The sequence below is a fragment of the Canis lupus genome, chromosome 20 (assembly GCF_003254725.2).
Source record: "Canis lupus dingo isolate Sandy chromosome 20, ASM325472v2, whole genome shotgun sequence".
NCBI lineage: Eukaryota > Metazoa > Chordata > Mammalia > Carnivora > Canidae > Canis > Canis lupus.
This window is the reverse complement of record NC_064262.1, coordinates 46,201,316-46,226,856: the sequence shown is the minus strand read 5'-3', so window position 1 is coordinate 46,226,856 and position 25,541 is coordinate 46,201,316. Positions and strand designations below refer to the sequence as shown.

Here is a 25,541-nt window from a genome sequence, read left to right as displayed (position 1 = left end):
AGCATGCACTATGTTTCAAAGCTCAGAGAAACATGTCCATACACTCCTGCCCTGGGCAGGGTTCAGTTCTGAGCAGGACAAGGGTTCTGTAGGTTCCAGGGAAGAAGCACTCAACAGCTCAGTGTCCTCAAGAAAAGTAAGCTCTAAACTTACTGGATAAGCAGGCAGGCAGCACCCACTGCCTAGGTATTGCTGGCCAGTGCTGTGCTGGGCATCTGTCTCTTACCATACCATGGTCTCTTCTGAAACTACAGACCCCTAAAGTAGGTATTATGCTGTTTCCCCAGGATGGAAGCCAGGGCACCTATTAAACATCTGGCCACAGGTTCATTACTGATCTAAGCTGCTAATCCTATGCAGTTAGCCCATGTCTGACTCCATGCAATAGGCCATTAACAAGTCATGCTGGTAACTTGGGCAGAAATAGACAGCTGGCTTGAAGGAGGGCAATGGAACAATGAGGATAAGGAAACTCTTCGTGCCTAACCCAAGAAAAAGCTATCAAAGTAAGGGAGACTAGAAATTAAAGTGAGGGAGGCAGATAACATTTGAAAATCAATGTAATCTGTCATATTAAGAGGCCAAAAATGAAAAGGCCTTAGCTTATTTCAAAAGATATGGAAAAAAGGTTTGACAGAATTGGACATTTTTTCCTGATAAAAAACTTCCAGCAGACTAGGAATAGAAGAGAAACCTTTTTGGCCTGATAAGTGCTTCAACAATTCCCAGAGCTAACATCACACTTGATGGTGAATGACTCTATGTCCCCCCGCTCACAGGTGCAAGACAAGGATATGTGGTCACCACTGCTATTCAGTCTTGTCGGGAGATTCTAGCCAATGTAATAAAGCAAGAAAAGAGTGGGGGAGGGGGAGACATCAAGATTCAAAAGAAGAAGTAAAACTGTTTATTCACAAATAACAGAATAGTCCATATGGAAAATCTTATAGCATCTACAAAAAAGCTACCAGAATAAGTGAGTTTATTAGTAAGATGGCAGGATACAAGTTCAATAGGAAATCTGACTGTATTTTTATATGCAGGCAACAAACATTCAGAAAAATGAAATCTCAAAAAACCAATTCCATTTATAATAGCAATTAAAAAATATGCAAGTACTTAGGAATACATTTGACAAAAGACATGAACGAGTTCAACACCAAAAAGTGCAACATTGAAAAGTGCAAAACATGGCTGAGAAAAATTAAAAGAATCATCAATTAATGAAGAGATATACTGAGTAAATCTTTTCAATTGAAAAGTCAAGAGTGAGTCAAGAGTGTTAAGATGTCATTTCTTCCCCAAACTCATCTATATAGCTTCAATGCAATTGCAATCAAAATTCCAGCAGGGTCTTTGAGTGAAACTGACAAGTTGATTTAAAATCTATATGGAATCACACAGAAGTCCTAGAATAGCCAACACATTTGGAAAAAAAGAAAACCAGAAGATTATAATCAAGACAATGTGGTACTAAAAACAGATAAACAGATCAATGGAATAGAACAGAGTCCATTTACAGACCCACACATTCATGGTCAACTGATCCTTAACAAAAAAGTGTTAAGATAATTCAGTGAATGATCTTTCAACAAATAGTGCTAGAATAATTGGACAGCCATATGCAAACAACAACAACAAATAAAAAACAAAATCCTCAATCTCTACCTTATAAGATACACAAATATTAACACCAAATGGATTACAAACGTAAATATAAAAGTTAATTAAAACTATAGACCATCTAGAAGAAAACATAGGAGGAAAATCTTAGTGACCTTGGGTTTGGGAAAAACTAAAAGTACAAAAGAAAAGGCACAAAATCTAGAGAAAACATAAATTGGATTTCATCAAAATTGAAAATCTTTGCTCTTTAAAACACGACACTTAAAAAAATAAAATAAATAAATAAATAAATAAATAAATAAATAAATAAAACACGACACTTAAATTTTTTTTTTTTAAAAAAAAAGGCAAGCCAGAAAATGTATAAATGAATCATATATCTAAGAATGGACATGCATCTAGATTAAAAAAAAAAAAAAAAACTCAACTCAGTGATTAGGCAAAGAACCCAAGGGGAAAAAAATGGAAAAATGGTTTGAATGAATATTCAAGGGCAGCCCGGGTGGCTCAGTTTAGCACTGCCTTCAGCCCAGGGCCTGATCCTGGAGACCCGGGATCAAGTCCCATTGTTGGGCTCCCTGCATGGAGCCTGCTTCTCCCTCTGCCAGTGTCTCTTCCTCTCTCTCTGTGTCTCTCATGAATAAATAAATAAAATCTTAAAAAAAAAAAAAAAGAATATTCAAGTCTTTCATCAAAGAAGAGAGATGCATGGCAAATAAACACATGAAGAGATGCACATCAATATTAGTCACTAGATAAATGCTTAAAATCACCGTAAGATATCACTACATACCTATTAGAATGACTAAAATGAAAAAGACTGACCATACCAAATGCTGGCCAAGATGTGGAGCAAATGACATTCTCATACACTGCTGGTGGGAGTGTAACATCATACAACCACCTTGGAAGTCCTTCAGGCAGATTCTTAACCCAAAAGTCCATCAACACATGGGTAGATAAATGAATTGTAGTATACCCATAAAATGCACTAATACTCAGCAACAAAAAAGAATGAGCTATTGATATATACAACATGCATGAATCTGAAAATAAATATGCAGAATGAAAGAGGCCAGACCAAAATAAAATAGTACATAGTGCATGATTTCACAAAATCTAGAAAAGGCAAGCAAATTCTACAGTGACAGAAAACATATGAGCAGTTGCATGGGGACTAGGGTGGGCTGGATGGAAGATTACAAAGGGGCAAAAAGAAACCTCTGGAAATGATGGATATGTTATTACCCTGATTGGATGGTTTCTCAGATGTATATAGGTCAAAATATATCAAATTGCACACCTTTAATGTACACAGTTTACTGTATGTCAATTATACTTCAGTAAAGCTGTAAATTACTGTGGAAGCAAATGATACATGTAACAAGAGCCCAGAAAAAGAAGGGGTGGTGGTAGGCAGAGAGTAGAAACACTTCTTTGTTGCAGAGGAGGCATTAAGACCCCCAACCTGGGCTCAGCCCTCCCTGGGGCTGGAGGATGGGGCCGAACCTTCTCCCCTCAGTAAAATGAAGAGGACTATCATGCCTGGGCAACCAAGGGATATAAGGATTGAACAACAAACCCAATGTTGCATATAACAGCTCCAGCAGGCACCACTAAATATCAGCTTTTCTTTCTAGGACATTCTACATGCCCCTGCAAACACCTGCACATCCAACAGACTGTGTATCAGAACTATGGCTTAGAACAGGTGATCTGTGGCTTAGAGCTGGGCCCCAGCCCTCAGGAGGACAGACTATGGCTGAAGCTGGATAACAATGTCTCAAAGGTTGTGAAAAAAAAGGCTCATCAGCCATCAAAGGCTGAACTTAAGGACATGTGCCTTCCTCATCCTGCCCTCAAAGTTTTGTCATACTTTTACTGGAGACCCAAGAGAGGGAGCCAATTTCCCATGCTCAAATGAGAGAAAGGCCAGTGGCCACAAACATCTACAGAATATCTTAGGCATACATACACATGAAAGAAAAGGAAAGAGAAAAAGAAAAAGAGAAAAAAAGAAAGAGAGGAAGAGAGAGAGAAAACGAGAGAGAGAGAGAGAAAGAAAGAAAAAAGGAAAGAAAGAGAGAGAGAGAGAGAGAGAGAGAGAGAAATGAATCAATCTTAGGCAAATGACAATCTGTTCTTCCCCCAAACAGTGGTGTGAGAAATAACCTGGTATCCATCCTCCTGACATGAAAATACCTTCCATGCATCTATCTAATTGCTTCTTTTCCCTCCTAGCTCTGCATGATTTTCTCCAAATGGGAATTAGCCTCCTGTAACTGAATTTGTCTGAAATCTTGACTTTCCCTCCAGACAGGTGAGCTAGACTCTTACTATTTTCAAGTGTGACCTGGGGCTGAGTAGCACCAGTGTCACCCAGAGCTGCTTGGACAGGCACAATCTTGACTCAAGTCCAGACCTCCCAGATCAGAGATGCATTTGAATAAGCCTGTGAGAAAATTCACAAACAGAGAGATGGTGGACAGAACCACCCTTCCCAAGGCAGAAGGTTCTGTCTGGCACCTTGTGCCCAGCCCAGCCCATTCAGATACTCCCCAGCAGTAATGCCACCACCACCAGCAGCATCCTGTTTTCCAGAGCACAGGGTTCCTCCAATCCTGAGGACAAACCTAAATTTGGACAAGGATGTGATATCCTCAAGTTCACACATCCACAGGCCAGGCAGGTCATTGTACTGCCCCACCAGTGGCGGGCTGCAGAATCTGTGCATACATCCATTCCCCACAGAGCCCAATGGGCCCAGCTGTGGGACCCTGTCCATCTCATGACAACCCCAGGGAAAGCCCTGCCCAGATGTGGTGTGACAGGGTCCAGATGAACCATCACAGAATGGAAGGATGGTTGACGGCCAGGCTGAGGGGAAGAGAGGGATGTGCTGCCACCAGCCAGCAGTGGTGCCCATTGTCAGAAACCACAACACATGGCAAACGCAGGCTGCAGGGCTGAAGAGCCCTGTGCGCAGGCAGTCCCCCTCAGCGGACATTAGCAAATCAAACTACACATGTCCCTTCCAAACAGGAGCCCAAGAGCAGCAAACTTTACCCACTCACCCCATATGACACGTGGAACCTGTCACCACCAGCTCTATAACCTGGGCAGCCTCCACCATGCCCCAGGGCTGCCAGGGCCCAGGCCTCATCCACTCCCAGAGCTCCTGCCCCAAAATGCATCTCCCCTCTTCCAAACCACAAAGCCAGCATTTCTGAAATAATTTTGCTTCAGCTCCAACAAGGACCAAGTAGCTTCTGTGGGCTGAGCTGATGACCAATTACAACATTGGTGACATTCTCTAAATAAGGGGAGAAGAACTTTCCAGGTTCCAGTCAACTACTTACATACCCTGCCTTGGAGGAATATACCTGTTTCAAAAGGTAGCAGCTGTTAAGAACATCGCCAAACTCAGTTTTGAAAGCACAAGTCAACTAAAGTAACTCACACACGTCACACAGCTGAACCCCTCACAGAACTTGACCAGCTGGTGTTGCTTCTGCCAGATTCCTACCCATCCAAACTCTACCTACTGCCAGGTTCCATGACCTGCAGGGAGAAAAGCACAAGTCCCCAAATAGGAAAGGACTTCAACAACCCTCAGCAATATCTCATGGATCCAAGAACCTGGTGCCAAGGAACCTACCTGGAAGGCATGGTGAAACGGGCACCCCTCCCGTAACTGCTACCGCAGAAAGTAAGGCCAACACACCATCTTAACCTTGGGTTTTTCTGGGAGGGTGGATGGGCAGGGGAGAGTGAGCTGAGAGAGGCCCACATGCCTGCTCTCTCTTTCCTAGCCCTCATTCCCCCCACACACAACACAACATTCCAGCTTGTTGTGTACTGTCCTACTTGTTGTCTGCAGGTATACTCCATAAGAGCAAGGACCTTGGTCTTGTTTACTGTTGCTTCCTCAGTGCCTAGAGTAGCGCCTGGCACATAACAGGAACTGGAAAAGTGAGTGAATAAATGAATGAACAAACAAATGAACAAACGGATAGATGAATGAGGGCCCCACTTTACTTTCCTCCGTTGATAGGTACCATGTTTATTCCAATATCGCAAATATCTCAAAGGTCTCCCTCTGTGGCAAGTCAGAATCTGCTGCCTCCAAGTTGGTGTCCAGAAAGCAAACATACCTTGTCCCATTTCTAGCTGACCACCCGCCTCCCGAGGGTCAAGGGAACAGGGAGGTGACTCTTCAGTGGTCTTCAAGCATCCCTAGGAAGAACAAGGCAAAAGGCACCATTGTCTGGGGATGGGGTGGAGGGTAGGGGGACAGGCAGAGGGAAAGCCAAGGCAAGAACAGGAGGAAGCCAGCTGTTCCTGTCTCCTGAGGCCGTGGCTGGGATGGCACAGACTTTGTTACTCCTCCAGACAAACATATTTGCTCAGCAGGACTCAGTGGCTTTGGGGAGAGTCTTTCATTTTCAATACAGTGGCCTGGAAGTTACTATAACCACAAATATTTTCTCCAACTTACCTTCTTGGCAACCCTGAAATTATTCCAAGGGGTTACATAAGGAGGGAGAAGAGAAACCATGTGAGGTTTTTGCAAAGCCAGACATAAAAGGAACATGGAAACCAAACATCACAGCCACAGTGGTAACTCGGGGACAGCAGTGACAGCATCATCTGCAAGGTGGTGGCACTGCTTGGCATGGCAGACGAGTGGATGGCTGCTGGGAGAAGATGAGGGCACAATGGAGAGTCACCACAGCTCCCGAGGCTACTTGCCACCAGGAGCCAAATCAACTGCTTCCTAACAACCTTCTCTGCTGGAGGCCTAAAAGGGGAGAAAGCCTGACAGCCCAACAGCAGCTCACTGGGCTGGAGTGGACTCCCGTGGCACTCCCTGTCTTGCCCCAAACTACCTGTCTCTCACAGAAAGGAAAGTGGCAGCAAAACTGATCCTGAGACCAGGAGCCCGCCTGTGGCTGAGTGTCACAGGACAAAATCCTGCAGGGAGCCTCAAGGTCTCCTTTACCAAGGTTCAAGGAAGGCAGGGTCCCAGCTGGGCTCCAGGAGAAGCACTACTGCAGCTTTTCCTTGTCTTAAATGCAGGCAGGCAAAGGCGGCTAAGCAGCACTCGGAACAGAGACGATTTTGCTTTTCACTGTATTTCCTTCTACGTATCATCTGCTAACATAACTTCCTCAATATTTTAAATCTATTTCTTAATGTGTTTTAAGTCTGTTTTTTCCCCTTTTCATCCCCACTGTAAAGTTGAGTAACCAAACACAGTCGGCCACAGCAAGAAAAAATGCTGTAGTACAACTAGAGGAGGAAACAGAAGGCAAGATTTTACTATAACCTACAGTAACATTAAAAAGGATCCCTACCTGTCACCGTACCAAAACGGCTCTGCCCAGGCAACCTGTCACCAAAAACTGGGGAGCTGTCAGCCCTGCCTCCTCTCATCTCTCACAGCAGTCCCTCCAGGCAGCCCCTCTGCAGCCTCATCTCCTTCCACCCAGTGCTCCTTGAGCCCCAGCCCCACACCCTTTCCTTCTGTCTCCACTTCTCAGGCATTCCTGGACAGTCCCACCTCAGGCAACTCCAAATCTGCACTGCAAGTCCAGGTGCGACATACGGATCTCCCACCCAACCACCTGGCAGCTCTTCTTCGCATCTCAAAGGCACCCTCAAAGGGTGTCCACAGGCCACTGGCCAACTCCCCAACCCCACGATGGACCCTGCTCCTGCAAGGCCTGTGTGCCCGGAGGAACAGCATGGGTGGGGCAGGCGAGCCTGAAGCCCACTAGCCAGCTCCCTTTCCCCTTCCCTGTGGCAGGCACTGCACCTCCAAACAAACCCCCCCCACATTAAACCCCAAGTATGCCTTCTTCATACTCTCATTGTAACCCCCTGATATGGTGGTGGGCCTGAGCCAACTGTGACAGGTGCTTTGTCTGAGCATGCCTACTACATATGGCTCCATAACTTTCCAAACCGAGTCTCTTAATCCCCTTTGGTTTTCCTCTCCTCTGAAAGCATCTTCTGAGCCCCCATCTTTGTCACGTGTTTCTTCAAACTTCCGACAGCCCAAGAGGTAGATACTGACATGGCTCAGGTCCAACCCCAAAGGCCAAACTCTGTGGCACTGTCTCCCCTGAGCCCCTTGCAATTCCACTGACCTGAGCCATGGCAATGTTTCTGTGGGTGACTTTCCCGTACTTGTCCTGAGCAAGCCAAAAATGACGCAGTTGAAACTGCATTATATATGCTATTTTCTCTTTTCATTTAACCCTTATTTTCTCCTGTTGCCATATAATCTTTATAATGATGATGTTTAACAGCTCAATGTTTCATCAATGAATTCCCTTCACCGTCTCCAACTGCTGGACATTCCATCTCCTTCCATGTTCTCCTATTCCAACCAATATCGAAGTGAAGGTCTTCACACATGCAACTTCCTTCTCTCTCTCTCTCTCTCTCTCTCTCTCTCTCTCTTTTTTTTTTGCCTTAGGAATAACTCCCCGGTATTAAAATTTGCTAGCAACTGATACTGCCCCAAATACTTTTGACTCTCAGTTTACACAATGCAGTGATCCCATTGCCAAGGGGAGTAAGAAAGCAAAGCCTCCCAGAGAGGTGGGCTCACTTGCCTCACCTGCCTGGCAAAACCGCACACAGGCTTCACGGCTGTTAGCCTGCCCATTTCATCTATCCATCAACTCTGCAAGAGTATGACAGTGTGTCTCCAGATGTGACTGCCAGAAGGCAAGGGAAAGAGGACCCAGTGCAAGTGATCCTCCAGGTCTGGCACTGAAGCCACCTGCCAGCACAGACATAACAGAGAGAACTGGACTCCCACCACCCAGCTGTTGGGGAGACAGGCACATTATCAATGAGACTGTCACTCTACTCAGGAGGGCAATCACATACCCACATGAACACGATGGTACAGGGCTGGGGACATTCCTGGGAATCTGGGCAGGCCAGGAGGCTTGAAGCAGAAGTAACAGGAGATATAGCCCTACCTTGACATCACTCTCTTCTACTCCTTCAAAAAAGAATGGGGCAACAGGACTTGGGATGGGATTTCTAGAGACTCCTCTGGGTGTCTTGGGCAAGTGAGGCTCTGAACAGGGTATGACTTGTTGTCCCTTCCTGTTGGCCCCAACTCTCAGCCCGTGACCCTTGTGTGGCACACCATGCTACAACCCCAAACCTGAAAACAACTAGCCATGAACTGGGCCAGCCTGAGGCTATGCAGACTCAAACCCACAAGAGGACGGAAACCCCACCGTGAGGTCTACATCCTGCACACTGTGCATCAAGAAGCTGGTCCTTTTGTGCCCATGTGATAGAGAATGTCAGAGTTAACAAGTACCCTCAGGCCCATGAAGAAAGCAGGCATGAGCCCTTGAGCATGTCCACCATACATCACACCTAGATGGTGGCAGTGTCTGGCTCTTTCTCCAGAAGCTCTGGGTACTTTTAGGATCTGTACGGTAGGTGAGCCACAGCCTGGGATGACAACCCCAGCCACCATTCCAGTCTATGTCCCCAGCACTACAGGCTGATGATCACATGGGATGACAACCCCAGCCACCATTCCAGTCTATGTCCCCAGCACTACAGGCTGATGATCACAATCTCTATTCAGAGCAGCTTTGAAGGCAAGTTTAATTCTCATTTCACAGGGGCGCCTGAGTGGCTCAGGCCACTCAGCATCTTCTGCCTTCTGCTCAGGTCATGGATCCCAGGGTTCTGGGATGGAACCCCATGTTGCTCCCTGATCAGCGAGGAGTCTGCTTCTCCTTCTCCCTATGCCCCTCCCCCAGCTTGTGCTCTCTCACTCATTCTCTCTCCAAAAAAAATTTTTTTAAGATTTGATGCAGTGGTTGTGGTTGCATTTAAGATTTTATTTATTCATGGGAGACAGAGAGAGACAGAGACATAGGCAGAGGGAGAAGCAAGCTCCTGCAGGGAGCCTGATGCAGGACTCCATCCCAGAACCCCAGGATTATGATGTGAGCCAAAGACAGATGCTCAACCACTGAGCCACACAGGTGCACTCAAATAAAATCTTAAAACTTAAAATAATAAAAACTAAAATTCTCATTTCACAGATGAGGACACAGAGGCTTACAAAAGTAGAAGGACTTGCCCAAGGCCAGACGAGCTAAAGTAAGATCTGAACTCACACCCACCTGACTCCAAATGCAAGGGCTCTGGTGCTTCTACCCTATATACTGTGTCCTGCAATAAAAAATTCTCTAATGTTTCTACTTTTTAAAGTCTATTTTGGCAATCTCTTTCTTTGGAAGTAAGAAGTCAACTTCCCACTATTGTTTAATATCCATATGTTTAAGATTAGAAACTGGAAGCAATGAATTAAGACAATCACGCATAGGCAAGCATTAAGACAAGTTCATTCTCAAAAACTGACACTGGAAAACCCTGGAGAAACCACACTGAAACCACCTTCCCGGAGTCTGCCCTCTCCAGTTCCTACTGGCACACAGAAGTGCCCCTGACTGCGTGGGCTACCTGGAGGCCTCAACCATCAGCTGTCCCATAGTCCTGCAGCATCACCACATGGCCACTTTCTGAGGCTGTTTTCAAGTTGCCTCCTTGATGCTCCCAGAGCCCAGGCTGGTCCCATAGCCCCAGGCCAATCCAAACACCAACTATCTCTCTGATCCAGATCCCATGTGGGTTCTGGGAACACAATGGTGAATGGGCCCGGCCTGCCTCCTAGTCTTCACACTAGAATCCTGTTTTTCTCTCTCCCAACACAGCAAATAAAATTTGTGAAATTTGTTACCCACTGAGAAGTCACAACTACAATCAGCATCCTCTGCACACCCTCTGACAGCTGAACTGTGCAAGCTGCATGGCACTAGACAACAGTCCCAGTCTCTTGGGCTGTTCCAGAGCTAAGGCCCCTAGCTTGATGCCCTGAGACCCCATAGGTCCACAGCTCCCAGGCCACCTGCAACACAAATGATAAATGATGAAGATGACCTCACTTCTGACACCAGCATATCAGGCCTCCCAAGCTATGCTGATCACCTGTAAAAAAGCAGTAAGACTAACCGTAAGAGGGGAAATGTGCTAAGATGACAAACATATCAGAACAGACACCACTGATGAACAGAAATCTAACAACTTCAATAAACAAATCCGAAGTAATACAAAAAATATAGTACATCAACTGTAAAAACAACTGATACCAAATCCTGGGTCCCACTCAAACTTCCTGAGCCCCACAAATATTCCCAAGAAGCCCCTGGAAGGAGTCCATGCTCCCCTGAGCCCTGAAGCAGAAGAAGCCTCAAAAAGAGATTGCTAGTCAGTTCAGGGTTCCAAGTGCCACCTGATGGCTTGCCCTTTACATTTTTCCCACTTCACTCTTTTTCTAAGCAATAATGCCTGGGCTCTGGGAAGCAGGTTGTATTTTTTCTAGTACCATTACAATAAATGCACAGCTATCAAAATAAAATATATTTACCTCCAACAAACCTATAAAGCCCTTCTGTATGGCAGGCAATACTGATCCCCCAGCCCACAGCCTTTATTTACTGGTGGTCTCTGGAACTCACAGATAAGCTTGAGTCTCTGTTCCTCCAAAACAGATTCCACGCATCTCACAAAAAAAGATTGTAAATACGACGTAAAGTATCTCCAGGCCCTGCAGGAAGCAGAAGAATGGGACTGCAGCAGCAACTAGAGGGAAGGGCAGGACCGTGCTTCTACTCAACACTTTTTCTGGCCCTGAACCCCACAGTAAGGTGGCGGGAGCCAGAGAAGAACCACTCAAACACTGCTGCATTTTTGCTTCTGCCAAACTCCTGACGAGGGGATCTTCTCACTCCTCCCTGTTTCTCTAGGACTTTGGTTGGCGCCCCCTCTGAGGGTGGCAGGCATTCATCTAATCCTGGTGCAGTGCCTGCTATGTGCCAGATTCTGTGTTGGGGTAGGGTAGGGGATTATTCTCAAGCCCTGGCTCATAGAAGCCCATATTCTGGTGGTGGAGACAAGTGAGTGCACCAAGCAGGGCTCCAGGGAAGGCACTGCAGAGTGGCCTTCATGAGCATGAGGCTCAGGAGGGAAAAACGGGGGTAGGGGGGGTGCGCAGAGCCCCAAGCATGCATAGACACAAAATAGGGGGAGGTAAGGGGAACTGTGAGGCCAGGAGAAAGAAGTAGGCAGGGGTCTGCTGTGCCAGACACTGATTTGGGAACTCCAAGCTTGGCTTGGTCCATAGATGTTGGGGTGCCCCAAGGGTATGCAGTGGAGGGGACGGAGTTGAGCTGCAGTTCCCATCACACCTGAAGAAGTGTCCTGAGCCCATCTGAGTCCCTTGGCCAAAGTCCCTAATGTCCATCTGTCCATGTGCCCAGAGCCCTTCCACATGTTGCTGACACTGCTTCCCTCAGCCTTGGGCTGGAACTGGGGCTCTGCTGTAGCACTCTGCCATGGGGCAGGGTCAGCTGTTTCAGGCTTCGTCTGTGCCTTGAGGGGACAGCACCATCCAGCTCATAAGTGTTCTGAGGACTGCAGTGTGTACAAAACCCACACCCTGGGGTCCTATATGTAGCTCTACCAAAGGGCACTACCCACCACTTGCCATAGGGGCACCAGCTTTGCTTCTGCCTCCCTCTTGGTGTAACACTGGGTTCCCACCAGGCTGACTGAAGGAACAGCAGATATACCCTGCCTCCCCTTCGCTGATCATTGACCAGGGCCCTTTGCTCCTGAAACTGGATCTGGCCTCAGAATCTTCTTTAACCCAGAGCTTAAGGGTGCAGGGGTAGCCTGGCCTATCCTCTTCAGTTAAATCCAGCAATCTCCCCCTCCCCTAACTGGATTCCTTTAACTGCACGTCTGCCAATAACACCTAAACGGGGCCCCTGCGTCTGAGTGCCTGACCAAGACTCTGAAACAAATACACACACACACACACACACACACACACACGCATGCACACACCACCAGACCCCAGAGGCCCTGTCAGGAAGTCTTGGCCCTGTTCCTAAGCCCCGACCAGCTCCCCAGGTTCCTTGCTTCCAAGGCTTCCTTTCACTGCAACTCTGATAGTGCTCTCCCACCAAGCATGAGGAGGTCCCTGGGTACCCCTCTCCCCAGTCTGTCATTCCTAGTGATAAGCCTGCAGGCGCTGCTCGTTGTGGGAGCTCTGCCTGGAAGATGCGCTATAAAGAGCCTCGGTAAGGCCAATTAGGCACTACTTGATGAAGAAATTCTTACTACAGGGGATCCCTGGGTTGTGCAGTGGTTGGCGCCTGCCTTTGGCCCAGGGCGCGATCTTGGAGACCCGGACTGACTCCCACATCGGGCTCCCGGTGCATGGAGCCTGCTTCTCCCTCTGCCTGTGTCTCTGCCTCTCTCTCTCTCTCTGTGTGACTATCATAAATAAATAAATTAATTAAAAAAGAAAAGAAATTCTTACTACACACAAAAAAAATAGAAAAAAGAAAAGAAATTCTTATACATAGCTCTACAAATTATTGTCCAAAGGGGTCAGGCTCTGTCAGCCCCTTTCTACAGGGAGGAAGTTAAGGCACAATGAGGTCACTTATTCTGTCTGAGGTCACACAGCTGGGTTTGGAGCTCTGGCAGCTTGGCAACCAAAACCTGGCTCTTCACCACATGCTCCACTGCCTCTCACAGAAATACACAGATACAGCACAGCGTGGCCTTGAAGGCACTCCCAGTGTGGCTGGGCAAGCAGGCAGGGCTCTGGGATATTCAGAGTATTCTGAGGCCTCTAAGGAGCAGGATGGAGTCTGTCTCTGGAGGAGGCCTGAAGAGTGCACAGCAGTCTGTAGGCCAGACCAGGAGCACACAGCAGCACGATTACAGAGAATACCAGGTAAGAGTAAGAGGGGGGCCACGCCATGCTCAGAGCAAGGAGTGACACAGATCAAACTACAGTTTTAAATAGCTGGATCCAGCTACCTGGTGGAGAACTCACAGCTGAAGCAGAGAGAAAATCTGTAGGTGCTAGCCAGCCCCACAGAGATGATGACAGGCAAGATAGGGTGGATGTGAGATAAGGGGGCGGGGGGGCCCTGAGGCAGGTCCCAGGGGCTCAGGGCCTGCCTGAGGAGAGGGACAGGGCAGGAAGGGAGGCCCTGCAGCTGGATGCCAGGGAACCACTGTGGCAATGTCCCAGTGACGCTTGCTAACTTCCCAAGGTTTTGAGCACAGACTGCTTGTGGATCATCCTGTTTCACTTACCCTGAGATGCGCCACTCTGTCACCAATCATGAGAGACAAATGGGGCCAACTGGAAGACATGGCCTGGCCCCAGAGACTCTAAAATGTGACTGAAAGGGACACACCTCATTCCTCACAGTCCTCATACCCTGAGTGCACAAAGGTGGGCAGAATACATGGTCTCCCTCACATCCAACACACCACCTGGGACCAGATACTGTCCCCAACCATCCCCTCCCCTCAACCATGTCTGAACAGATCCTAAGGCTGGCATACAGCCTCTCTCCTCCCACCGGGGCCAGGGTAGCAGTTGCCATACCTAAATGCCACGTCTCCCAGCCCAATCCGCCCACAGCTCCACCAGCAACCTTTCCACACTCCATTCAAAAACAGCTTTGGGGCCCTAGTGAAAGAAGCCTCAGCACGCCTGAGCTCCTGGGAGGTCCTTTCTGCTTGGACTGCCCTCCCTCAAGTCCCCTCCTCTGGCTCGCCCCATCCACCTCATCCACTGTCATTCCTCTGCTCCTCTCTGCCCTGAGCCACTACACCCTGTCACCCTGTTCATGCTCACACAGCACTGTGGCTGACAAGCGCTGCATATGCAACTGGATGGGGCAGCCAAAAGAGCAAAGAGGTGGGGCATAGAACCCAGAGCCTTCTACTGTAAGGTCATCAGCTTCTGTGTCTCGGGGGGTGGGGGGGATCACCCTCCCATGGGATTGTCTGAGAATCTGCCTGGCACGTGGTCAAGTGCTGGCCAGCTGAGGGTCCCAATCTGTGCAACGGGAATCATTGCAATCATCACCTCTCTGGGCTACTGCTAAACCAGATGTGCTCCTGAGTGCTTGAGGGCTTTTCTAAATGCTTAAGTCATATCTGACAGGAGCCGCAGAAGATCCAGGCAACAGACTTCAGCAGTCTCCCCGGGGAAAAATAGCAAGGCCCTAACACTAGCAGCTTCTGTGTGTCAGGGACAGACATGCCCTTGCGCTCAGCCAGGCCTGCCTCCTGGAGCCAATGCCAGCTCCACCCGCACCTGCCCTCTCACACCTAACTCCAACTTTTGAGAAAGAGAATAGGAGGGAGGGGTTCACAGGGCCCTGTGGTGGCAGCTGCCTGCTCTGCCCTGCCCTGCCCTGCCCGGAGAGGGCACCCACAGAAGTTGCCCCACCACATCTGTCACTGTGAAACCCAGCACTCTACACTTTTACTGTCTGATAGACTCAGTGGAAACATGCACACAAATATTCAAATAGCACTGTTTTATTAATTAACTCTGGAAGCCAGTTCCATGACAATGAAACAGATACTATCAGAATATTATGCTGCAGTTAAAGGAATGAATTATACTCACATGTAACAAAGAGCCAAGACATGCTGAGGGAAATGAGCTGCCTTCAAAATGACAGACTTGTGTGCCAGCATTTATTTAAAAACCATGCATGGTGTTCTAGGATGTATCTCTACACACAAAGACGTACTCCAGACTCACGACAGTGGTTCCCCTCCAGAGTGACAGAAGAAACTGCATCAGTGACAGAGGCCAAAGAGGCCAAAGCTGTAGCTTAAACACATTAAAAAGAAAAAAAAAAAAAAAAAGTACTTATTGCTTGTGTACCAACAGATTAGTGAAAAGGAAAGAAAACACAACATTTTAGGCAGAGGATAGGGCGAAGGAAAGCATAAGAGGACAGGCTACACCTGGATGTGCAGGCTGGGGAGGTCGCCAAGATTCTGGAGGGCTGTGATTCACCAGAGTTGGTTCTGCAGAGGGGACATTCTGAATTTGCAGGAACTGCACATAGGGACATCAGCTTTCAAACAGAGACAGTGGGGTGTGGAAGGTGACCCTAGACCTGGTTTGCCAGAATACACATTTACACCTGTTGCCCAGTGTAACTTTTAATAGTGCCTAGTTCACTCTAAAAACGTCCTGGTATGGAGGATAAGAAATATAGTCTCCCTGTCTATGGGGTCAGGGCAATGAATCATAGCTAGGCCTCACGTACACCACCACCTCCTATGTTTACTGTAGGCTACACACTGTGCCACTACTGTAAGGGCATTGTCTCACAAGTCCCAGAGCTGCACTGACATAGTGCATTTTTACAGATTCAGAAACAGGAGACTCAGAAACGAGATTCCTGCCCAAAGTGACACAGCTCACACAGAGTTTAAGACACCAGCATGGGCGGGACTTGGGTGAGACCCTAGGGTCCTCAGACTGAGATGTAGTCTGAAGGCCACATGACCAAGTGAATAAAAAAGAAGAAATGGATGTAAAAAAGAGGGAGGGCAGCCCGGGTGGCTCAGCAGTTTAGCGCCGCCTTCACCCCAGGGACCGATCCTGGAGACCCAGGATGGAGTCCCATGTCCAGCTCCCTGCATGGAGCTTGCTTCTCCCTCTGCCTCTCTCTGTGTGTGTCTCTCACGAATAAGTAAAATCTTTAAAAAAAAAAAGGGGGGGGGGGGGGACCCAGGGGCCTGCCTCCACAGGAAACTCCACTGGCCTTTGCCAGCACCCACCTACAGTCCATCTCCACACATCTCTCCCAACACAGCGAGAGCAGCCGCAGGAGGGACTGGCACAGGGCACCCTGCCAACAGGTGGCACCTCCAAAATGCTGAGGCACTCTAGGAGTAGAGTCTCCAGCTGGTGCTGGTTGGCACTAACAGAAAGGCGAGAGGCCCAGCGGAGCGGTGGGCAGGGAGACATCGGAAGCAGTGACAGAGGAAGGGGTGAGGTGGAAGATGCCCAGGGAAAAGAGCACTAGCCCACCTTCCATAGCGCTGGGAAGGATGGACCTACAGGGCCCACCCTGCAAATGAAAGCCCCTCTGAAAGCAACAGCTGAAGGCTGCATGGGGCTCCTAGCAATAAAGCACCCTTGCACATTTGTCTTCTTACCCAACTCTGAGCAAATCTGTCATTCAGTGGGGTCAGCTTTCCTCCTTCCTCACTCACCTAACTCACACACTTCTTCATTTCCACCTCCCTGTAAAGGGATGAGTATCAGATCACTAACCTACCATGCAGCTTGAAAGAGCACACAGGAGGCTTTACTTCATCCTTAGTGGATGTAGTAGGGCTCTACAGGCCTGGGCCCACCTGGAGGCTGCCATGGATTGGTTTCTCAGGGGCGGCTACCTCCCTTCTCCCTACAAGACCAGGGATTTGATGGCTTTGAGGCTGGGTCCCCAAAAGTACAAACACTTTCATCTAATTAGGAATGACACAGGTTTCCAAGCTGGGCCAGTCCTTCTACCTCACTGACCTGGCAGTGTGACTCTCCATAAAGCAGGAATGCTGGGCCCCTCTGGCCAGCAGGGGAGAAACCACTGAGCCTCTGGACTCTCCAAAGCTGTCTCGCCCTGTAAACAAGGCCCATACCAGCACATGGCAGTGTCAAGATGCACTGAGCTTGGGTTACATTCTTTCCTTTTTTGAGGGAGCAGAAACAAATATAGCATTAGCCATACTGAAACCTAGAGCAACTTTTATGGCCCACAGGTAAGGTTAACAGTGATACCTTGACTGGGAGGAGAAAGCAGTCAGAACATGGAGCTGCTTTTTTCAGTGGGGAGGGCACCCTGTACACACTCAGAAGGAATGCCTGTCTCTAACATCAGGAAAACCTTGGACGTGGGAGCCCAAGCCCATCTGGACTGCACACTGCCAACTACTGCAGCCAGCAGAGAACAGACACGAGCGTTCATTCAGCAGCTATCTATTTACGGGGAAAATAAAAATGTATTGTGCACGTGGTGAAGAGGAAGTCAGGAAGCAGACAGAGCTTGTGAGACTTCCACACGTGTTGGGGAAGGCGGGCAACAGACAGGCTAACGGGACAATGTGAGTGTACCAAAAGCTATAATCATGTGCCATGTTACAGGAACGCTTCCTCTGACGGCTGGCCAGGAGAGATGGGAACCTCCGTCCCAGGGGCCACAAAGAACCAGAATGGCACAGGATCTGGAGCAGAGTTTTGGCCCTGCCCTACCTTCAGGGCAGCTGGCTAACCACATGCCCCTGATGGGATCTGAGCACAGCCTCTGAACCAAGAGAACAACCCCAACAGCCAGTTGAAAAGGCAGTGATGCCATCTTGGACAAAAAGCCTGTGGCCTAGAGCCCATATCTCCATTTGCACACATACCAATACTTCTGCTCTTCCTGGACTGCTTTGCCCTGCAGCCAGGGTCCACACTGGCTAGGTGGAAGGACTCTATCCAGGACTGTGCCGGAGCCAGCTCACACCAACTCATGAAAGCCTGGGATGAAGCTTTCAGGAATCTTGGGAACCAGCTATTAAACACAACACAGTGAAAAATGCAATGATAGAGACTCATAACAAGTTGTACTGAAAACAAAGGTGATGGGGTGTCTGGGTGGCTCAGTTAGTTAAGCATCTGCCTTCAGCTCAGGTCATGACTCCAGTGGCCTGGGATCGAGCCCCGCATCAGGCTCCCTGCTGAATAGAGTGCTTGCTTCTCCCTCTCCCTGTGCTGTTCCCCTTGCTTGTGCTCTCCCTCTAGCTCTCTGTCAAATAAGTAAATAAAATTTTTTTTTAAACGCTTGTAGAAATGGTGCAGTTATAGTCTTTTTTAAAAATTTTTATTTATTTATGATAGTCACAGAGAGAGAGAGAGAGGCAGAGACACAGGCAGAGGGAGAAGCAGGCTCCATGCACTGGGAGCCCGACGTGGGACTCGATCCCAGGTCTCTAGGATCGCGCCCTGGGCCAAAGGCAGGCGCCAAACCACTGCGCCACCCAGGGATCCCAATAAAATATTTTTTAAAAAAAGGTGATAAAATACAACTCATCACTTCCTACTTATTTTGCCACATTACTATTATCTAGATTTTTTTTTAGTTTATTTATGACTACTGTTATCTGCAGGGAGAAGATGTGCTACTGAAGCATCTCTTTCCAACTCCATGTGTGATGACATCATGTTAGTGTCTGGAAATCAGCCACAGTGGAAGTATTTACACCATGGAAATTGGCAAACACTACAAATCAGGGTTTCATTCACTCCTGGGCCATATCTAGTCCAATGTCTGTTTTTGTAAATACAGGATTTTTTTTTCATTTTATATACTTTTTATCACAATGAAATTAAAGTAACATGAATATAGCCATATAAAGTTTTATCAGAACACAGTTTAACCATCCATTCCCATACTGTCTATGGCTGCTTCTATGCTATAAATAAAGGCAGAGTTGTGACAGACTATGGCTCAAAATATTTACCATCTGGCCCTTTACAGAAATAGTTTGCCAACCCCTGGAATTTAGATTTAAGAAAGTGATGGAGAAAATGTTAATAATACAGATTAAATTTAAGTGTGTCATGCCTATAGCCACTACATTAGGAACAGCACAAACCAGGGGTGCCTGGGTGGCCCAATTGGTTAAGTGTCTGCCTTCAGCTCAGATCATGATCTCAGAGTCCTGGGACGGAGCCCCGTGTCAGGCTCCAGGCTCAGCAAGGAGTCTGTTTCTCCCTCTCTTCTTCCCCCTCTGAGCACACCCTTGTGTGCACGTTCTCTCTCTCAAATAAGTAAAATCTGTTAAAAATTGTTTTAAAAAAAGGGGAATAGCACAAACAAGAACATATCCTTCCAGTACCTGAAAATTATCTGATTCAGCATTAACATAAACAAAACTATTGGGACAGCCAATTTTTAGTAAACATTCAGTAATTGACAAGAGTTGCCATATCTATGAATCCAGGTTCTTCCTTCTTTTCAATTTGTATGTAATGTTGAAATACAGTAATTATGCAAATAGATTTCTGTTTCTTTCAAACTTTATTTCAGGTTCTTTGAAGTAATGTACTCTAATTTACCCTGTGGTGTGCCAGTAAACGTTTGGCAATTGGCTTTTCTGGGGAAAAAGAAAAGTATTCATATACACACACAGGTTGGTTTATACATTTTACTCTGATATTCAGGATAGGTACCCTGCAGTTTATGAATAGTAAAATACACAGCCTGGGTGGCTCAGTAGTTGAGTGTCACGCTCAGGGATCAAGTCTAGGATTGAGTCTGGGATCGAGTCCCACATCGGGCTCCCTGCAGGGAGCCTTGTTTCTCCCTCTGCCTATGTCTCTGCCTCTCTGTGTGTGTCTCTCATGAAAATAAATAAAATCTTAAAATAATAATAATAAACAAAACTATCAACTGACATCCATGTCAGAACTACACTCATAAGCTGACTACAGATACAAAAGTTCAGCAAAAATCAAAGAAAGCAATCTGTGAAACAACTGGTACAGAGAATGGATAAGAAAGAGGGCTGTGTAATTTACTATTTTACATGAAGAACAGGACTAGTGGCCCTGACCAGAGCAAAGCATTGCACACCATTGCTCTAAACCTCCTGGATATGTATGAGTAATAACTATCCTCTCCACTGGTTGCAGTACACCAGCCCCATGCCCACTCCATATCTGATTGCTCTCAATAGTTCTCAAGTGCTCTTCAGACTAAGGCAGTCTACTTTTTATTTTCATTTTTTTACTGTTTAATTAAAAAGACAATGGAGCATAGGAAAAACAAAAACAAAAAGTGTTCCTACTGCCCCAATACAAGTGGTTCTCATTTTATCTAAAGCTCTAGTTTTTGTGCCTTCCTAAGCTGTGTTTGTCTGACAAAAATACTCCTTCATCATGGCAAGACTTGTCCATTTTTCCAGAGAGCTTCTTTTTTTAAAATTTTATTTATTTATTTATTTATTTATTTATTTATTTATTTATTTATTTATTTATTTATTTATGATAGGCACACAGTGAGAGAGAGAGAGGCAGAGACACAGGCAGAGGGAGAAGCAGGCTCCATGCACCGGGAGCCCGACCTGGGACTCGATCCCGGGTCTCCAGGATTGCGCCCTGAGCCAAAGGCAGGCGCTAAACTGCTGCGCCACCCAGGGATCCCCCAGAGAGCTTTTAGGTCTGTTCTTCACAGCTCTATGCTACCTGACTCTGTACATGCACCGTGTTTCCTAAGCTTCTCCCATGCCGTTAAATTAATAACATCAACAATCATTATTATGTGAATGTATCTATTAACATTGTCATTAAAATTATCATGTACCTGTTAATAGATTCCTAGGAGTAAAATGACTAGATCAAAGGACACCAACGTGGCTATGCCCCTCCCTACATAAAAATTTTTCAAAAGAGTGAAGTATGAAATAGCTCCTGGATCCCCTGTTCCTGCAGCAGGGTGGTGTGGGATGAGGTGAGCAGGGTGGGAGAAGGACTCAGAGATGTAAAATAGCAACAGGGTAGCTTCGATTCGAGTCTTGATTTCCTGCCAATGCCATTCTTCCCACACATCTGAGTACAAGGTATATTTTCTGATTATTAACCACATCAACATTTCTCTGTCTGGTAATGTCTCTGAGATCTTGAGACTGTTAGTTGTGAATACCCTCTCCATTCAGAAAGGACATTGTTTCCTAAAGGCTATTTCACTCACAAATTCACATCTTGACCACCCGCATCTACTAATGCAATACAATGGGATTCAGAAAAGTTCAGACAGGTTTTAATTCTGACTGGGAGTTCCAACCAAAGCACCTCTTCCAAAGAAGTGCATCATGCGTTCTACAAGACTCAGATTTTATTCTACAACCTATTTCTTCCTGTTTCCCACCCCCAGGGAGCTTTTAGAAATGTGTAAAATTATGCAATGTTGTCTGGTAACTGCTCACTGCTCACACTAAAGGGAAGACTATCTTTGAGAAAGAACAGCATCTGTGAAAACCAAAGTTAAATATCTACAAACTCATCCAGGGGAATAACCGTTCCTGCCCCCATTCCCAGAAAGGTGGGGAGGGGCTTATACATGGTTCAGTGTCTAGGATGTACCCTTTACTAAGGCAAGACTTGTTTTGTTCTCATTTTATAGACATCAAATTTGAGATTGAGAGCAAATATGTGATGTGACTGTCCCATGACAAACATCTGAGACAGAGCAGTAGAGATTTGAACCCCGAATCTAACTCCAAAACCCCTGCATATTAAGTACTTTCTTTTTATCTTTCTGTCTGTCCACCTCTCTCTCTCTCTCTCTCTCTCTCTTTTTTTAAGGAAAGAGGCTCAAAGGATTTCTATTTGATTGTTAACTGCATTCATCAACCCAAACCTAAGAAATGAGAAGGGGCTTTCTTCTCCTTAAGACAAGACCTCATGAATGGAGCTGATATGGCTCAGAGACTCAGAGACATTAGAGAAACCAGAGCTGTCTAGCTGGAGAGGGGTTGAGACAAGTGCGTGGCCAGAAAGGGACAGCAACCCCATTCTACACCTCTCTGCTAGGCCAGGTACAACCTACTCCCCCACTTCCCATGTGGAAAAAGAGAACAGTCCCAAGCTCTTAACTGAAGCACAAGTAATCTGAGGCCCCAGAAATTCGCTGTCCAATTCAGGTGGTCATTAAATTAAATAGAAATTTAGATGTCAATTCCTTGGTCTTACCAGCCACACGTGTATTAGGTACTCACCATCCATGTGTGGCTCAGAGCCACTACACTGGACAGCGTGTGTGATCACCACACTGATCATCTCCATCAGCATGCAGTGCTCTGGAAGGAAGGAAAGACCTCCACAGGGATTCTTACACCCCTCTCCCGCTCTGCAGGCTTGCAGTGTTATCTCATGATGAAAGCAAATGCTCTGAGTTCAGCTACGCAGTGGCCAGGTGACTAGCTACTTCAACCTGCTAATAAGACTCTGCCACCTCTATGGGAGGAGAAATGGGATAATACCTAGCAGAGAGCAAGGACACCTTAAGAGCTGCTGCTTTGGTCCTCCTATTTTTTTTATTAAGGCCTCAAAATTTAAAAATAACCTTTATGAACTCCATCTGCAGGTCTCTGGTCACTGATAGGATTATTCTCCCCCCTCTGCATGCCCTCCAGCAAGGACAACCTCCCTCCCTCTTTTGTTCACCTATCACACAGATAGTACCTGTTCCCTCATGGTCAGTGACTCAACAGAAGCTGGGCACTGTACCAGACATGCTTAGCCTCTCAGGACACCACTACCAGGTGATGGCTCCAATAGCCCCGAGCCACAAATAAAGAGACCGAGCCTCAGAAACAGGAAGTGATTTGCCTCAAGGCCAAGCAGACAAAAGCAAAAGAAGGACTGAAGCTGCTGCTCTCACTGCACAGTAGGTGCTCAGGGTTCAGAAGCCCCTGCAGTGGGGAGGAGTCATCCTGGCTGGAGACTCACTCATGAGACGAGGCAGGCAGCCTGTGCTCTCCTGCAGGGCTGGGCCTGAAGGGCTCACTGCCCACTGAAGAGGCTAGACAAGTGTGGCGACACCTAGAGCGCTGGGTCCTGTCACTCTCTGCCAGGATCCCCAGGATCCCTAGAACTATGGGGCACACACGGGACAGGCCCAGTACCTGAGTGCTAACTATGCCACTACAGTTCCAAGAGAACTCACATACTACAGGAGGACCCAAAAAGGCTAAGGTCTGGAGAGGGCCACGTAGTCCTAATAGGAACAAAGAGTCCTCCAGGGACCCAGCCATCCCAGCTGCCCTGCCCAGGCCCCATCAAACCTGAACTCTTATCCTCAACCCAATTTGACCCTCCCCAGTTAGGCACTGCTTGTGTTCGTCTATAGTTTGAAATCAGACATGGACCCACATCAGTTCATAAACTGGTCACTGACCCTAACAGAATGAACGGGCTCACTATGCACCAGCAAAACAATCAATGTGCGTGTGTGGGAGGAAGGGGGTGCAATAAGGCATGTCAGACAGGTTGAAGGTGCTGTGGGAAAGATCAGACCAGGATACCAGAACAGCCAGAAGACAGTGCTCCTGAGATAGCTGGCACTGTCCTTCCTGGGGGAGGTGCCCTGGGCCCAAAGCCCAGAGAGGCAGGTAAGAAGTGAGGAGGGAAGGAGAAAAAAGGGAGGGAGAGCTATCCAGGTGTGGGTACACTAGCAGCTCAAGAGCTGCCTGATGAGCAACGGAGCACGGCTGGAGCAGCGGGAGAGGATGCCTAAGCCAGAGACTGGAGCATACTGTACTTGACGGATTCTGTCTAGACTCTTGATTGCAAGTAACAGAAAAGCCAGCTCAAATAGGCCTCATTCAGAAAAGAAGCCACTAGCTCGCTTAACTGAAAAGTTCGGACAGGGCTCACCTTGGACCAGTCATGCCGTGGTGACTTAATCCTCCCTTCAACTCTCTGGGCTGGTCTCACTCCTGGGCAGGCTGTCCCCAAGTAGGAGACCCTAGCAGCAACTGCTCATATCCTCTCCCATTCATGTCTCCCCTCTACTACCCCAGCAAAGTATTAAAACTTTCACAGGCTTTGATTGGGTCACAGGTCCATTCTCAAACCAATCACTAGCCAGGAAGAGGCAACCCAATGACTGGCTAGTTCCCAGTCATGAATCCAACAGGCATGAATCAGAGGGGAAGGACAGGAACTGGCAGCTACATGGCTGCCCACTATCAAGCCATGCCATGTATGTCAGCACCCAGGGCACTTTGGGATTGGGGCCACATCCCATCCTCAAGAGCCTTCCTAAGCAGCATATGTATATCCTCTTGAGAAAATGAAGGCTGAAAACCTGACCTCATCCAAGGCTGCAAGGTGAAGAGGAAAATCAAGATTCCAACTTGGTTTTGCCTAATGACAAAGCCCAAGTTTTTCATCCAGAGAAAGACTGTCTTCTTCACTCACTATATGCTATCTAAAAAACTCACATTATCCAGTCAGCCACACAGCCCCAACAGAGGGGATGAAACGTCTGTGTTTTGGGACATTCACTCTTCAGCTGGTGTGGAGAGGACAGCAGGAGGCAGACCAGCTGCTAAGCAGCTGTACTAGACCTCCCAGGAGATCCCAATTTGCAGGAAAAGGGCTGCCACAGGAGGGGGACACCAGGAAAGTTCTGAGGTAGCCTGCAGAGCGGTGGCACCGCCAACCACCACAGGGCAGCATACCAAAGGCAGGAGGGAAGAAGGTGCCTCCACTCTGGAATGGGCTGCTGTACATCCAGGACAACAGTCAGCTGGAGAGACAGGGTTCAGGTGCTGCTGGAAACCATGGCTCTAAGAGCACCTGGAGTAAGCCTTAAAGACAGACAGGGCCTTGGGTAGTGCTGGACAAAGCCAAAATGCTCAGGGATAAGGAGGGACCATGGCAGAGGCAGAGGGTTTGGAGACAATGGAATAGCCAACACAGCAACGTGCAAGGGGAACAGGGCACTGATCAGTTTTAGGCCTCAGGCCTCATTCACTCCTGCACAGGTGCACTCAGCACCAACCCTATAGTAAGGAACTGAAGACAGTTATGATGACCCAAGAAGACAACCTGGAGTACAAACACAAGTACATTCCTGTGCCCAGGTCAGCTCATCTCACAAAGCAGATGAGGCCACTTCCTATTTCCCAACTTGGAGGAGCCCACCCCCTACCAGATAGAAAATCACATTCACTGTAATCCTAACAGGAGTATCATTCCTGTGATGACAAGCAGGCACCCACTCCCCTCTAAGGAGAGCTGACAGGCAGATTCACCAGAAACCCCAAGATAGGCTTACCCCCACTCTGGACCAGTGTCCTTACTGTTCCTGTTCTGTCACACAGGAGAAGGAAAGCAGGCTGGGGACACCTATTGTTTTTGTCTGAACCGCAGACCCTGCTTCTGTATGCTCCTCCCTGACTTCCTG

The 25,541-nt window shown here is 47.5% G+C and overlaps 1 protein-coding gene and 1 long non-coding RNA gene across 5 annotated transcripts in view; one reads left to right on the top strand and one right to left on the bottom strand.

The window, feature by feature from the left end:
* Positions 1 to 25,541, bottom strand: part of MED26 (mediator complex subunit 26) — a 56,190-nt gene that overhangs the window by 19,936 nt on the left and 10,713 nt on the right. The window contains exon 2 of one of the 4 annotated variants that reach the window (XM_049098421.1): positions 5,781 to 5,862. The exons of the other annotated variants lie outside the window; for them this stretch is intronic. The gene's annotated coding sequence lies outside the window, so the exon portion shown is untranslated. The remainder of the gene's footprint in view (positions 1 to 5,780; positions 5,863 to 25,541) is intronic. 4 annotated transcript variants of the gene reach the window in all.
* Positions 13,217 to 19,066, top strand: LOC125753194 (uncharacterized). The gene is made up of 2 exons (XR_007404384.1): positions 13,217 to 13,486; positions 18,733 to 19,066. It is a non-coding gene; the product is annotated as an uncharacterized LOC125753194 (long non-coding RNA).